Source organism: Cornus florida, unplaced genomic scaffold (assembly GCF_030987335.1).
Source record: "Cornus florida cultivar Cherokee Brave unplaced genomic scaffold, ASM3098733v1 CherokeeBrave_3.0.0_Hap2_Chr06, whole genome shotgun sequence".
Lineage (NCBI taxonomy): Eukaryota > Viridiplantae > Streptophyta > Magnoliopsida > Cornales > Cornaceae > Cornus > Cornus florida.
The window spans coordinates 11,586,078-11,598,322 of NW_026775576.1; the positions used below are offsets into that span (position 1 = coordinate 11,586,078).

Sequence of the window (12,245 nt, forward strand, 5' to 3'; positions counted from 1 at the left end):
ATTCCTTTAAGGAGGGTAGGTTGACCCGGTCATTTGCCTTCCTTTCCTTTTTCCTGAAATTTTACAAATGAATTTTTTTCGTTTAATTTTCTTTTTTGAGCTCTGTTTCGTGTCGCTTAGTGTCATCTCGAGTGCTTGGAATTGGTTCCTGAGACTCTTTTCCGTGGATTGACAACTTCCTTTGAGGACCGAGTCATTTTCACATTTTTCATTTTTCAACACTATGCGCTATTTCGTCCTTTTCCTTATTCTGTCTTATCTCTGTTTGTCAGTTTTTGGCACAACCTCACTTCTCATGCTCGGAGTTGGTTTTTGACTATACGTGCCTTCATCTTGAGTGGTTTCCTCGAAATACGTATCTTTACTTTTGCAAGAAAGTACTTTGGTTGCTCCCGGTGCCCACAAGGGCATGGATGCACAATTATTTAGAATCTTTTTCATTTTTTGGGGTGTTTTTTGTAAATATCTTTTGAAGATATTTTATTTCAGGGGCATCTAAGAAAATATCTTTTGGAAGATATTTTCATTTTGGGGCAATTTCTCAGTTAACCCTTTTTGTAGGGGCCATTGTGCAATTAACTAAAGTTATTGCAAAAATGTCTCGTCTGGAGCCTGGATCCTCATACGGGATTCATTTTTACTTTTCGTTGACTTGTAAATTCATAGAATTTCCTTCTGGTCATTTTTCTCCAATTTTAGAGTTTCTGGACCCGATTATCGCCGAACTTGTTCGGGACATAACTTTCTGGTCGGGAATCAGTTTTCAATGCCTTTTCTTCCGTTGTTCATATTTTCTCATTTTGAATCTTTTTTGTTCACGGAGTTTTGCCGTTTGAGCGCATTTGCTCAAAATCCACTTTTTCGAACCCGGCGGGGCCCTTTCGGGGCAGTTTTTGAGACTTACTATAAATAGGATGCCCTAAAGTGAAAAATTAGATTTTGGTCATCTTCCCCACCTCTCTTGGCCGGATTTCCTAGCAGCCATGGCTGCCACTTTCTATCTCCTCCTTTGGTCCACTTTTCCTTAGTAGAAATCCTTTGGCCTTAGCATTTATTGCTTCCCTCGACGTGCTCTACCTTTTGCCCTTATTAGAATCCATTTTCGACGATTTTTTGAGTTCGGGTTTGGGGTCAAGTTGAGATTTTCATAGGGCTTCTTGCGGATTCTTGTTCACGGTGTTGTCCCCGATAAAACTTCTCGGTATCGTCGAATTTGGAGCACTTTTATTTTGGTGGGCCTTTGGGATTTTCATCTCAAATTGAGGTAGGAGATGTTCTAGGTTTAAATTCTTGTTATATAGTATGCTTGTGATGCTTATACTATTTGTTTGCATGATTAAATATAAAATCTAGAGATTTTATTATTTATTTTTCTTGTACAGGATCTAATTTTTCCGGTTGCTCATGACTTGGTTTAAACATGTAGCATGATTTTATATTGCCCCTCGATATGCTCATTGTCGTGTATTAAAATTGGAACATTTGAATAAGTATTAAAGATTTTATTTAATACTTATCTTAGGTGAAAGATTAATTCACATGGCCTTAACTGGCTTGAAATTAATATGTGTTAGCATATTAAATTAGGCGTTAGCATGCTCTCTAACATAGTTGAACTTGAAAGTGATTGGAGGTGTTTTGAAAATTAGTAATTATTAATTAATTTGATTAATTAATTTGCCCTGAGTGCACTATTCACTCTATTTAAATTCCGACTTGATATTCTTGACTTACATGCCATATAGCTTCACATATATTTGATTTAGAATATTCGGTTAGGTTTTCAAACCCTTCATTTAATTAAATTCCATGTTTAAGATTTAATCCTCATGGTGATATACAACTTGGAATTGTATTGTGGCATGCAAGAAAATTAAGTTTTGGTATGGTTGTTCACATGTATTAAATTGGGATTTATTGCATGATGTGGAATAGAATTTGGGGGAAGATCTGTAGAATGTGGATGTGGAATGATGGGAATTATATGCCTCTCTATGTCGTCCCCTTTTTCCTCAACTTGATTATCAACGATTTTTCTACTCTTTAAAGTGGTGATGGCCCGAACTTACTCATAATGAATACTTGAAGGATTAGTATCATTAATCATGTAAGTTTTCCCTTTTGGGTTAGCCACTGGATGACTAGGCAGTTTTCTTTCCTCTCTACGAGATAGAGTACTCGCTATTTACCCAACTTGTGCCTCTAGCTTTGCTATGGCTTGAGAATGAATATAAAGAAGTTGGGTGTTTGCTTTAACTTCAGCAAGAGTACTCATTACTTGTTCTTCAAAAACAGATGAATACTTAGGAGGAGTAGGAAGAGGAGTTGGATTAGCTTGATTCCGAAGTTGTAGTGGGAGATATATAGAAGATTGATTGAAAGGATTATTTTGGGGCAAAGGACTGGATAAATTTTGGTACTGTCCCTGAGATTGGGGAACAGTATAGCCTTGGCTCTATTTTCGCCATGATAAATATGGATTATCTCTCCAACTAGGGTTATAGGTGTTGGAATATGGACTGTACTCCTGACTGAAGAATGCAGCATTGGTTTGCTATCAATGATTTTCAGAAAATTGTCCCTTGAAAGGACAAGTATCAGCCAAGTGTGATGGATTTGCATAGATTGAACACACCTCCTTTGGCAAAGAGGAGTGCTAAATAGAACTAAGAGCACTGACAGCTGATAGGACTTTGTCAAACTTTTGATTTAACACCTCTATTTGATTGGACAGCTCTTTAGATTTCTCTACCTTATAAAGATTTTTAACCTTATGGATTCAAGGTATGGACCTAAACCTAGAGGAAGAAGCATGCTATATTAAATTTTCACTTAGGGCCTCAAATAATTCCTAAGTGTCAGCTGGACTCTTATGCAGAAAAGCTCCATTACTGGAAGCATCAACCATATTTCTTTAAGAATCTGTAAGACTATCATAAAAGATCTGTATTAAGTGCCATTGAGCAATATCATGGTGTGGACACTTTCTTAGAAGATCGTTATATCTCTCCCATGCATCATGAAGCTGTTCTCCCGGGATTTGGGAAAATGCCATGATTTCTTTTCTCATTTGTGTGGTTTTACCCACAGTGTAGTATTTCTTCAAGAACTCTTGTTACAACATGTCCCATGTAGATATGGAATTTGTTGGAAGGGACTATAGCCAAGTTCTTGCTTTGTCCTTGAGAGAAAACTGGAAAAGACGCATTCTAAATGAATCGTTGGCTAAAGTGGTCAACTTGGTAGTTGAACACAATTCCAAAAACACATCCAAGTGCTTATAAGGATCCTCTATTGCATACCCATGAAAGATAGGAAGCATTTGGATCATAGTAGGCTTGATCTCAAAATGGGTTGCATTAGCATCCGGAAAAACAAAGCATGAAGTGGAAGTATATGTGGTAGGAATAAAATAATCCTTCAATTATGGTTGTGGTGGAGGAACAGGTGGCTCCCGTTTTCCATTACCATTACCATTATTACCCGGTGCATTATGTTGCTCCGCCATGTTATCAGAGGAATTATCAATATTATTCAAGTGTTTTTTAAGTTTCCTTAATTGACTTAAAGTTCTCTCTATTTCAGGATCATGCACTAAAGGTTTTGACCTATTTTGGCGAGTTGACATGCACTGGTTCCACTAATCCTAATAGTAACAAAAATAAAGTATTCCAAGTAACATAAAAACAATAAGAACTCACAAAAGGTTTAATAAACCGAAGCTTTTCTCCCTTAAGTGTCTCTGTCCTCATTGCTAATTTGTACCAGAAAAGAAAAAGAAGTAAGATGAGATATCAGAAAGTCCGAAGACTGGTAAACCAAAATAACTAATTAAAAACTAAACAAAAATAATCTCCTCGGCAATGGCACCAAAAATTGATGTGTCTCTCGCAATTGAACGATATCATGTAGAATAATTCTACGTAGAGAGGATGTCGAACCCACAGAGATATGAGATTTGCATTAGTCTTTAATTTCATTTTATGATTTACAGGTAGTTTTACTAGAAAGTATGTTGGTTGTCACGATTTAACACACAAAAATTATAGCAAAATATTAAATAAAAGCAAAGTAAATAAAATGAGTGATCAAAGAGAGAGGAATCTTATGGCTTTGACTTCACCACAACCATTGTACTATAGTTAATTATACTAACTCTATGGAATTTAACAATGATATTTTTCCAAATGAATTGAAATCAATAACATTCGTTCAATTCGGGTTTTAAAGAAAGATTTTTTACAGATTTAGCTAACTAAAACCTATCTACGGTTAGCGTGAACTATCCGCCTACCTACTCTACCTAGTTTAACTACTTTGCGAATGAACCACCTTTCCTAAGCATAGATTATGAAAACATTCTTTTGTAAAAAACATTAAAGTACCATTATATGACCTCTAGTCTTATAGCCGGTAGGGCTCTGCCAAATACCATCTAATAAGGTAGGTTGAGAATAGCAAACAGACTATTACATCTAAGACAAGGTAGTAACAGTTTATAAGCTATTAAAGCATGGAAACTACTTGAGTTGTCTCAAGTGCTCATAGTTATATAATCAAGAAAATACATATATTAAAATTAATCCCAGAGTTAAAACAATCAAACCAAAGCATCATTGTCCTAAGAAAGGGTTTAGCTACTCATGACGAGATTGGTTAGCATATGTGTTGAGTTCATCTCCATCGTCACGAGCTATGCTTCTTTTCTCAAGATTTGCACTTCTAAGGTTGTAGGAACCCTAAAAGCCACCACACCTTTAGCTTTTTGAGTAACACCGTAAAAGAGATTGAAATTTTGGACCCCTTCTATCAAGGCTTATGCCTTCTTTTATAGAAGAAAATATGTATTTGGTGGGCTTTTAGGTCTTCTGGCCCAACTGGGATGAGATACGGTTGGTAAAGAAAATAGTTCGCAGCTTTTAATCTGACATGTCATGGAAGGCTCGAGCTTTTGGAACGGATGCTCGAGCTTTAGGGCTAATACTCGAGCATAAGGAACAATGCTTGAGCTTCTTTGGATAGATGCTCGAGCTTTAGGAAATGGTGCTCGATCATCACATTAACACTTAGCCAATTTTCTTCAACTATTTTCCGAAGCGTCTTTTTCTTCAACACATAGAATATTTTTAAGGTTGAACTCCTTTAACATTGCTCGATCCAAGCTTCATAGGCTCGAGCACTAGGTACTAGGCTTGAGTATCTAGGGCTCAATGCTCGAGCATCAGTGGATGGTGCTCGATCCTTTATGGATGGTGCTTGATCCTGGAGGTGATGCACGAGACCTGGGAGCATAGCCTTTTCATTAAATCAATTCTTTTTATTTTCGACGCCTCATGCTCGAGCTTTAGGGTCAAGGCTCGAGCACCCTTGGTTAAGGCTCAAGCACCCTAAAGTAAGGCTCGAGCATCAAGGTACGAGGCTCGAGCATTTGGGCCTTGTTGACTTTTCTTCTTTTCTTTGTTGTGATGCTTGAGCCTCAACACTTGGGCTCGAGCTCTAAGGCTTAAATTGCTTCAAACTTCACCATTTCAGCTCTCTACTTGCTCTGAATGACCAGCAACGACTCTGTAAGCTTTGATATCATCATAAAGTCCCGGTTTTAACCATTTATCTGGGAAAGTACCTACAAACACACATTAAACATAAATTAGTCTAATTATGAGTAGAAGTATCACTTTAAGCCCTAATATATAAGTACTTAGGGACTCTAACATGCATATATTCAGCGCTCATCACTATTAATATTTCCAAAAATTCCATTTTGCACTCTTGCACAAAGCATATTGAAATTTAGCATCACTTTTTGCGAGATCATGTTGCTAAAGGTGACATTAAGCTGCATTTTTATCAAAACAGAAAATCAACTAGCTGATATCTTTACCAAACCGCTTCCTGAAGATCATTTCTGCACAATACGCAGATAACTAGGTAAGATCATGCTATAAATATCTATTATTTGTTCATTCTATATGTTCACAATAACTATCTGATCATACATGTCCTGGACGAAATGAAAAATTTGAAAGTTTCTGTCATCTGATCGCACACTTGCACCAACTGTTCACACAGATCACTTAGAAGTTTATCTGTTTGCACATTTCCTCTATCTATTCGCACAGATCTTCTCCAAATCTATCTGTTCGCACATTTCCTCTATCTGTTTGCACATATAATCCTTGACTTTTGATTATTTGATCGCACAGATCATAAATATGTGCGCACACATGTAATTTAGATCTTATCCTATTGTTCAGATCATATCATATGATCGATCAGATCAACTTCATATATAAGCTCTTCCTTCAGCTTTTCGATCATTTCTTTCACTCTATTCTCATTTCTTCCCTCTCGTTCTTTATCTCCTGCATCCATTTCCATTCTCAGGCAAGATCTACCCTCTCATATCCTCGCTTCACCACCATTACCCTCATCATGGTTCGTACCAACCGTCCTCGAACCAAAAATGGCCTCTCCTCCTCCTCCTCCTCTCACCCATGAACTGTTGAGAATCCTCAATCCCTAGATAATCAGGATCCAAGTTATGATCCTAATCTTGATCTTCCTCCCCATCAGAGGAGAAGACGCGATGATCTTCCCGCTTCACCTCCTGTTCTAGAGGCAAATTATCTTTCCCCCGCCATGGAGGAACTGTTCAATATAAAGTTCCACAATTGTGAAATTGCCTAAGGTAGAGTTTTTGATCATGCTTTTTGAATTCATGAAAATTGGTCATTTTTTTTTTATAAATTTAGAACTATGGAATGGGACTCATTCATCAATATTGATGATAAGCGTTAAATATTGCATATTTAAGCGCCCTTAATTGCATGAGTTAAGCCCATTATTTGATCTTTGTATGTAGATTACCTCCGTTTTTATGTTTTCGTGTTTTTGCAGGTCTAATTGCGAAAAACCAATAAAAATAAGGTTTTAAGGGCTTTTGGAACACAAGACATATCGGGCCTAAACATCAAGTGGTTTTCAAGAAGAAATGGTCCAAACAGGCGATGGATACAACCAGCACTGCAGAAGAAAAGAAGAAGTCAAGCATTAGTACCTGGCATCAGGAAGCAGAACCTCCTGTCCGGATGCCAAGCATCAGCACTTCGCATCCCGACGCGAGTTCTGGCATCCCAACGCGAGTTGTCATCAGCTCTATGCACCTTTAGTAAAAAGGTTGTAACTCTCTACTCCGAACTCCAAATGACAAACCATTTGATTCTGTGGAAAGAGAACTTAGAGATCTATGTTTGGTATGTTTTAATGGAAGTCTAATTCCCATGTTTCAGATATAAAAAATAGAGAGCAAGAGGACATGAACATGCTACCAGGTGGCAGAACTCAACTTTGCACTCCTATGGTATTTTGACCATATCTCTCGAGTTATAAATCTAATTGCTAAATGGTTTAATGATTTGGAAAGCTGACCCATAGAACTATATTTTCTATGTTTAAAGGAAAGTCTAATTTAGACAATTGATAAGTAGAAAATACAGAAGAATAACATGCTAATTCTACCAACATGCTGAGCTGTCACACTTTAATTTAGTCAAAGTTTGTTTCCTCGATTTTAGGGATGTCTCCAACTCTTTTAGAATTTGAAAGGCTATGAAATATGATCTCTTTGGAGGGCTTTTTTTTGTTTATATATCAACCATCCATCATTATCTATCTCTAAGTTTGAATTGGAAAAAGATAGAGAGAGAAATATTGGGAAAGGGAGAGGAAGAAGATGGGGGAGAATTCTGAGCTCATGGAGATGGAGTCATCATCATCAATGGAGGCTTACACCTTGTATATGAGAGACTAAATCCTTTCCTAGGGATTTGATGTAACCCTTGCCAAGTAATTATATCTTGATTGTATCTAAATTTGGGGAACTTTGCATATTTGTGACAAGTAGTATAATCTAGAGATTACATTTTGATGTATTTGTGCTTCATTCTATATATAATCTTGTTGAGACTCTTATCTTGTCTTAGAAATTGTTTCTTCATGATTATGCTACTTATATTCTTAGAGTGACAATAAGGATGAGATTATGCAATGGTTATATTGGTATGTTAATTGAGATTTATATAAGTTATACTTAAGGAAGATGGACCATGCTACACCTTTAGATTAATTTAGTTAGGTAGATGGTCCATACTAACTGAAGATAATTTATGATAGATAATTAAATTTTATATGCTGTAACATACCATTGAAGGACCTTGATAGGCCATTCCTAGGGAAGATGGTTCATACCATAACCTAGTTTAGGTGGATGAACCATGCTAACCAAAGATAGGTTATGCTTAGTCCTGAAGTGTATGATTTTCTGGAAGATATTGTAGTTGTCTTGCATTTCTACATATCATGGTTAATTGCAATTAGGCATGTTTATAAGGCTTGTGGTGAAGTCATTTCCCTAGCCCTTATCTTTATTATCTCATTTACTTATATTCAAATTCGGTTTTAGTAATTTTAGTTAAATTCAGTTTATATATGTGACAAACAAAACAATTCATCAACTGTCTTTCACAAATCAAACCGGGAATTAATCTTACAATCTCGATTACCATAAGTTAGCATTCCTTGTGGTTCGACAAACCCTTATAATAGCCCTATCTTACATTGATATATATATGTGCTATTGTTATAAGTGATAATTTAAAGTGGTACACATTTGTGCGCATCAACTTTTGGCGCCGTTGCCGGGGAATGCAAAAGGGATTTAAAGATTAAATTTGGTTTGATTTTTAGTTTAGGATTTTGTATATATTCTGTTTTAACTTGTTTTGGAGTATTTGAGGGCATTTGTGTAGGTACAAGGGGCTGTTTTGCTTGAAAGGAAAATTCTGAAAATTCTAGAAATTTTGGACCCTTTGTGAGTTTTCAAAGTTGAATTTATTTGCACTCTATGCTCTATTTGTATATATTTTGGGTCAATTTTTTTTTTTATGTATCTAAACAAGTGGTTGAATTAGTCCTAAATGGAGGGTAATTATCCTTCAAATCATTTTTACATACCACATAAGTCATGTGCATTTTGTTCTAGTTATACACATCATTCAAGAGATTGTCCTCCACTGGGACAATTTTTAGATTTTTATCTAGAGCAACCAAATGTAAATTTCTTTGACCCAGGTAATGATCCATACTTCAATGGTTATGACTCAGGTTAGGGAGATCATCAAAACTTTTTGTGGAATGATATGGAAAATTCAGCACCACAATCTCATAGGCGACATTTTCATTCAAATTTTTAGCCAATGATCATTATTTCCAGCCATCTTCTCCTTTTTCACCATCTCAATTTAATGAGCTAAAGGATTCCAACAATCAAATCTTGGTTGTCCTTAATGGCATGCAATCCACAATGGAGTCCATCAATTAAGTGATACTATACCACAAGTCCCAAACTAGTGTAATGATAGATGACCAAATAGCCTAAATTCAATAATGGGTTAATGCTCAACATCATGAAGAGGAAGAAGAATTTTCAATTGAACTTGTGGCCAATCCAAAAGAAAATTCCTTTGAATGATAAGATTACTCCTAGTAACTTTCATCATGAGAATGATTGTTGACCTTGAATCCAAGGATTTTGATGATTGTAATTCATTATTGGTGTTCTATGTGTACTAATGTTTACCTTGAGCAAATTACAGATTAAAATCATTCATTAACATAAGTCATTACATATTAAAGCTCAAAGGAAAAAGCATCATCAAGACATGTCAAAAAGGACTCAAGATTCAAAGAAATTATAAAGATCTCATTAATGGGGTAGCTAGGATGGTGAGTTGTTTTAGGAAAATTTGTTAAAGTTTGTATGAACATTTTAAAGCTCATTTCCAAAATTATGCATAAACAACTCATTCATAATATATAAGGAACAAAGGACCAAGCTTAACATATCATCAAAATAGGTTCCTGAAACATAAACCAATTCGGTCGACTGAATTGAAAGGGCATATTAAATCAGTCGACCGATATAAGAAGAGAGCTTGGATCAAAACCTCTAAACTATTTCGGTCTACCGAATCTCATGACCTTTATTTTTTGGTCTACCGAACATAGCATTTGAAAGACCCTTACTTGAGTTTCAGACGACCAAAACTAGAAAGGCAAATAAATCAGTAGATCTGATTCTCACAGAGAGTTTAAAACTAAGAGAGCTTTTTCATCGGTCTACCGAACCAAGGCTAATGGCCATCCTTTAACCAAATCGGTCGACCGAACCTCAAGAGCAATTTATTTTAGACGACCGAACCTGCGAGAATTCAAATTTCAAATGGCCATTTTTCCTTGAAAAGTGTGTCCAACAGCTAGAATACTTATCAGATACTTCTGAAATTCTATATAATGACTTTTTAACTTCATAAAATGTGGTTGCATTCATTGAGAAAGATATTCTTGAAATTATAAAGCCTTTCATCATCATATACACACTTTATATCGTAAAAGAGTATTGAGCTTCAATTTATTCATACATACTTTAGAGTGAGCTGAATCTTGTACTTTAGATGTAAGAGAGATCATCTTGTACTTCATCAATCTTGTTCAAATCTTGTAAGGGCTGGTGTGGCCCAAGAAAGACTAAGAGAAGTTATTTCTCTTAGCACTTAGAAACAAGGAAGAGCTTCTTGTAAAAGGTTTACTCTCTACCCACAAGGAGAAGCCATAGTGAATTGGGAAGTCTCAAGAGGGGTCTTGAGCCGAGGAGTAAGAGTTTCCGAACCTCGCTAAAATCGCTGAGTATATGTTTGCAATCTTTATCTCTATCTCGTACATTTATTGCTTCATATTTTGTTTCATAAATATTGTCTTTTGAAGTTTAAAATTCAAATTACTTTCTTCATTATTTATCAAGGAAGTTAAGCCTTGTTCTAGTTAGTTTATTAAAACTGAAAATTGACCTTAGTTTGCTTAGACTCTATTCACCCCCCCTCTAGAGTCTATATCTGGGCAACAATTGGTATCAGAGCTAGAACTCTATTGAAAAGACTTAAGTGTATTAGAGAATGATCATGCAAACCTAAATGGTTATCTTCATTAAGAAGGCCAATCTAATACTAGACCTCCTTGGTTCGATGGAACAAACTACGACTATTGGAAAAATAGAATGATAGACTTCCTTCAATCCGTAGACTATCAAATTTGGCTGGTTATAGTTAATGGACCTTTTGTTCCAATGAAAGTTGTTGACACAAGAAGAATCCCTAAAATTGAAGCTGAATGGGACACCGAGGATTATAAACTTATTTCCTTAAATGCTAAAGCTAAAGTTAATCTAAATTGTGCTATAAGTCCTAGTGAATATAATAGAGTCTCTACTTGTACCATAGCTAAAGAAATCTGGGATAAACTTCAGGTCACTTATGAAGGTACTTCACAGGTCAAGGAATCCAAAATTGACATTCTTATGCATCAATATAAATTGTTTCGTATGAATGAAAATGAGTCTATTAGTGCAATTTTTGTGAGATTTAATGACATTATAAATGGCTTGAAACATCTTGGCAGAACTATGACTAACTCTGATCTTGCATGGAAAATTCTAAAAAGCTTACTCGAAAAATGGGATGCAAAAGCAATAGCAATTAAGGAAGCTCACAATCTCAACACACTTGAGTTAGATGAACTTCTCGGCTCTCTTCTCACATGGAAAATCACCCTAAAAGATAGAGAGGGAGATCATCATCGAAAGAAGGAAATTGCTCTCAAAGTATCTCAAATAGAAAAGGACGTTGCCGACATTGAAAGTGAAAATGATGATCTGGCTCTCATCTCTCAATCCTTCAAAAGATTTCTTCATAGGAAGAAATTTAACAAAGAAAGGTTCAAGAAGGATGAATCATCTAATGAACAAAGCAAATGAGACACTCCTACCTATTTTCATTGTGGAAAACCGAGACATTTCAAAGCTGATTATCATGTTTATAAAGAGGAAAAGAAAAAGAAAAGAGCAATGCAAGCCACTTGGGAAGATGACGACTCAAATGGCTCCGAAAGCAATGAAGAAAAAGCTATCCTCTTTCTCATGGCAAACAAGGATGAGGTAAACTCTAATTTTGACTCTTCTTCTAAATGTGAAACGTCTTATGATGATTTGGTTGATGCATATAATGGATTACTTGATGGTTTTAAGGAATTGCATGATGAACTAAGTAAAATGGTCAAAAAATGTGCTTCTCAAAGAAGAGAAAAACTCACCATCGAAAACAAACTTCAAACTCTTCTAAATAAAAATGAGTGCT

At 35.8% G+C, this 12,245-nt stretch overlaps 1 non-coding gene across 1 annotated transcript; it reads left to right on the plus strand.

Annotated features, from left to right (window-relative positions):
* Nucleotides 1–2,966: 2,966 nt before the first annotated feature.
* On the plus strand, nucleotides 2,967–3,072 carry LOC132315283 (small nucleolar RNA R71). Its single transcript, XR_009483613.1, has one exon. It is a non-coding gene; the product is annotated as a small nucleolar RNA R71 (small nucleolar RNA).
* Nucleotides 3,073–12,245: the final 9,173 nt, after the last annotated feature.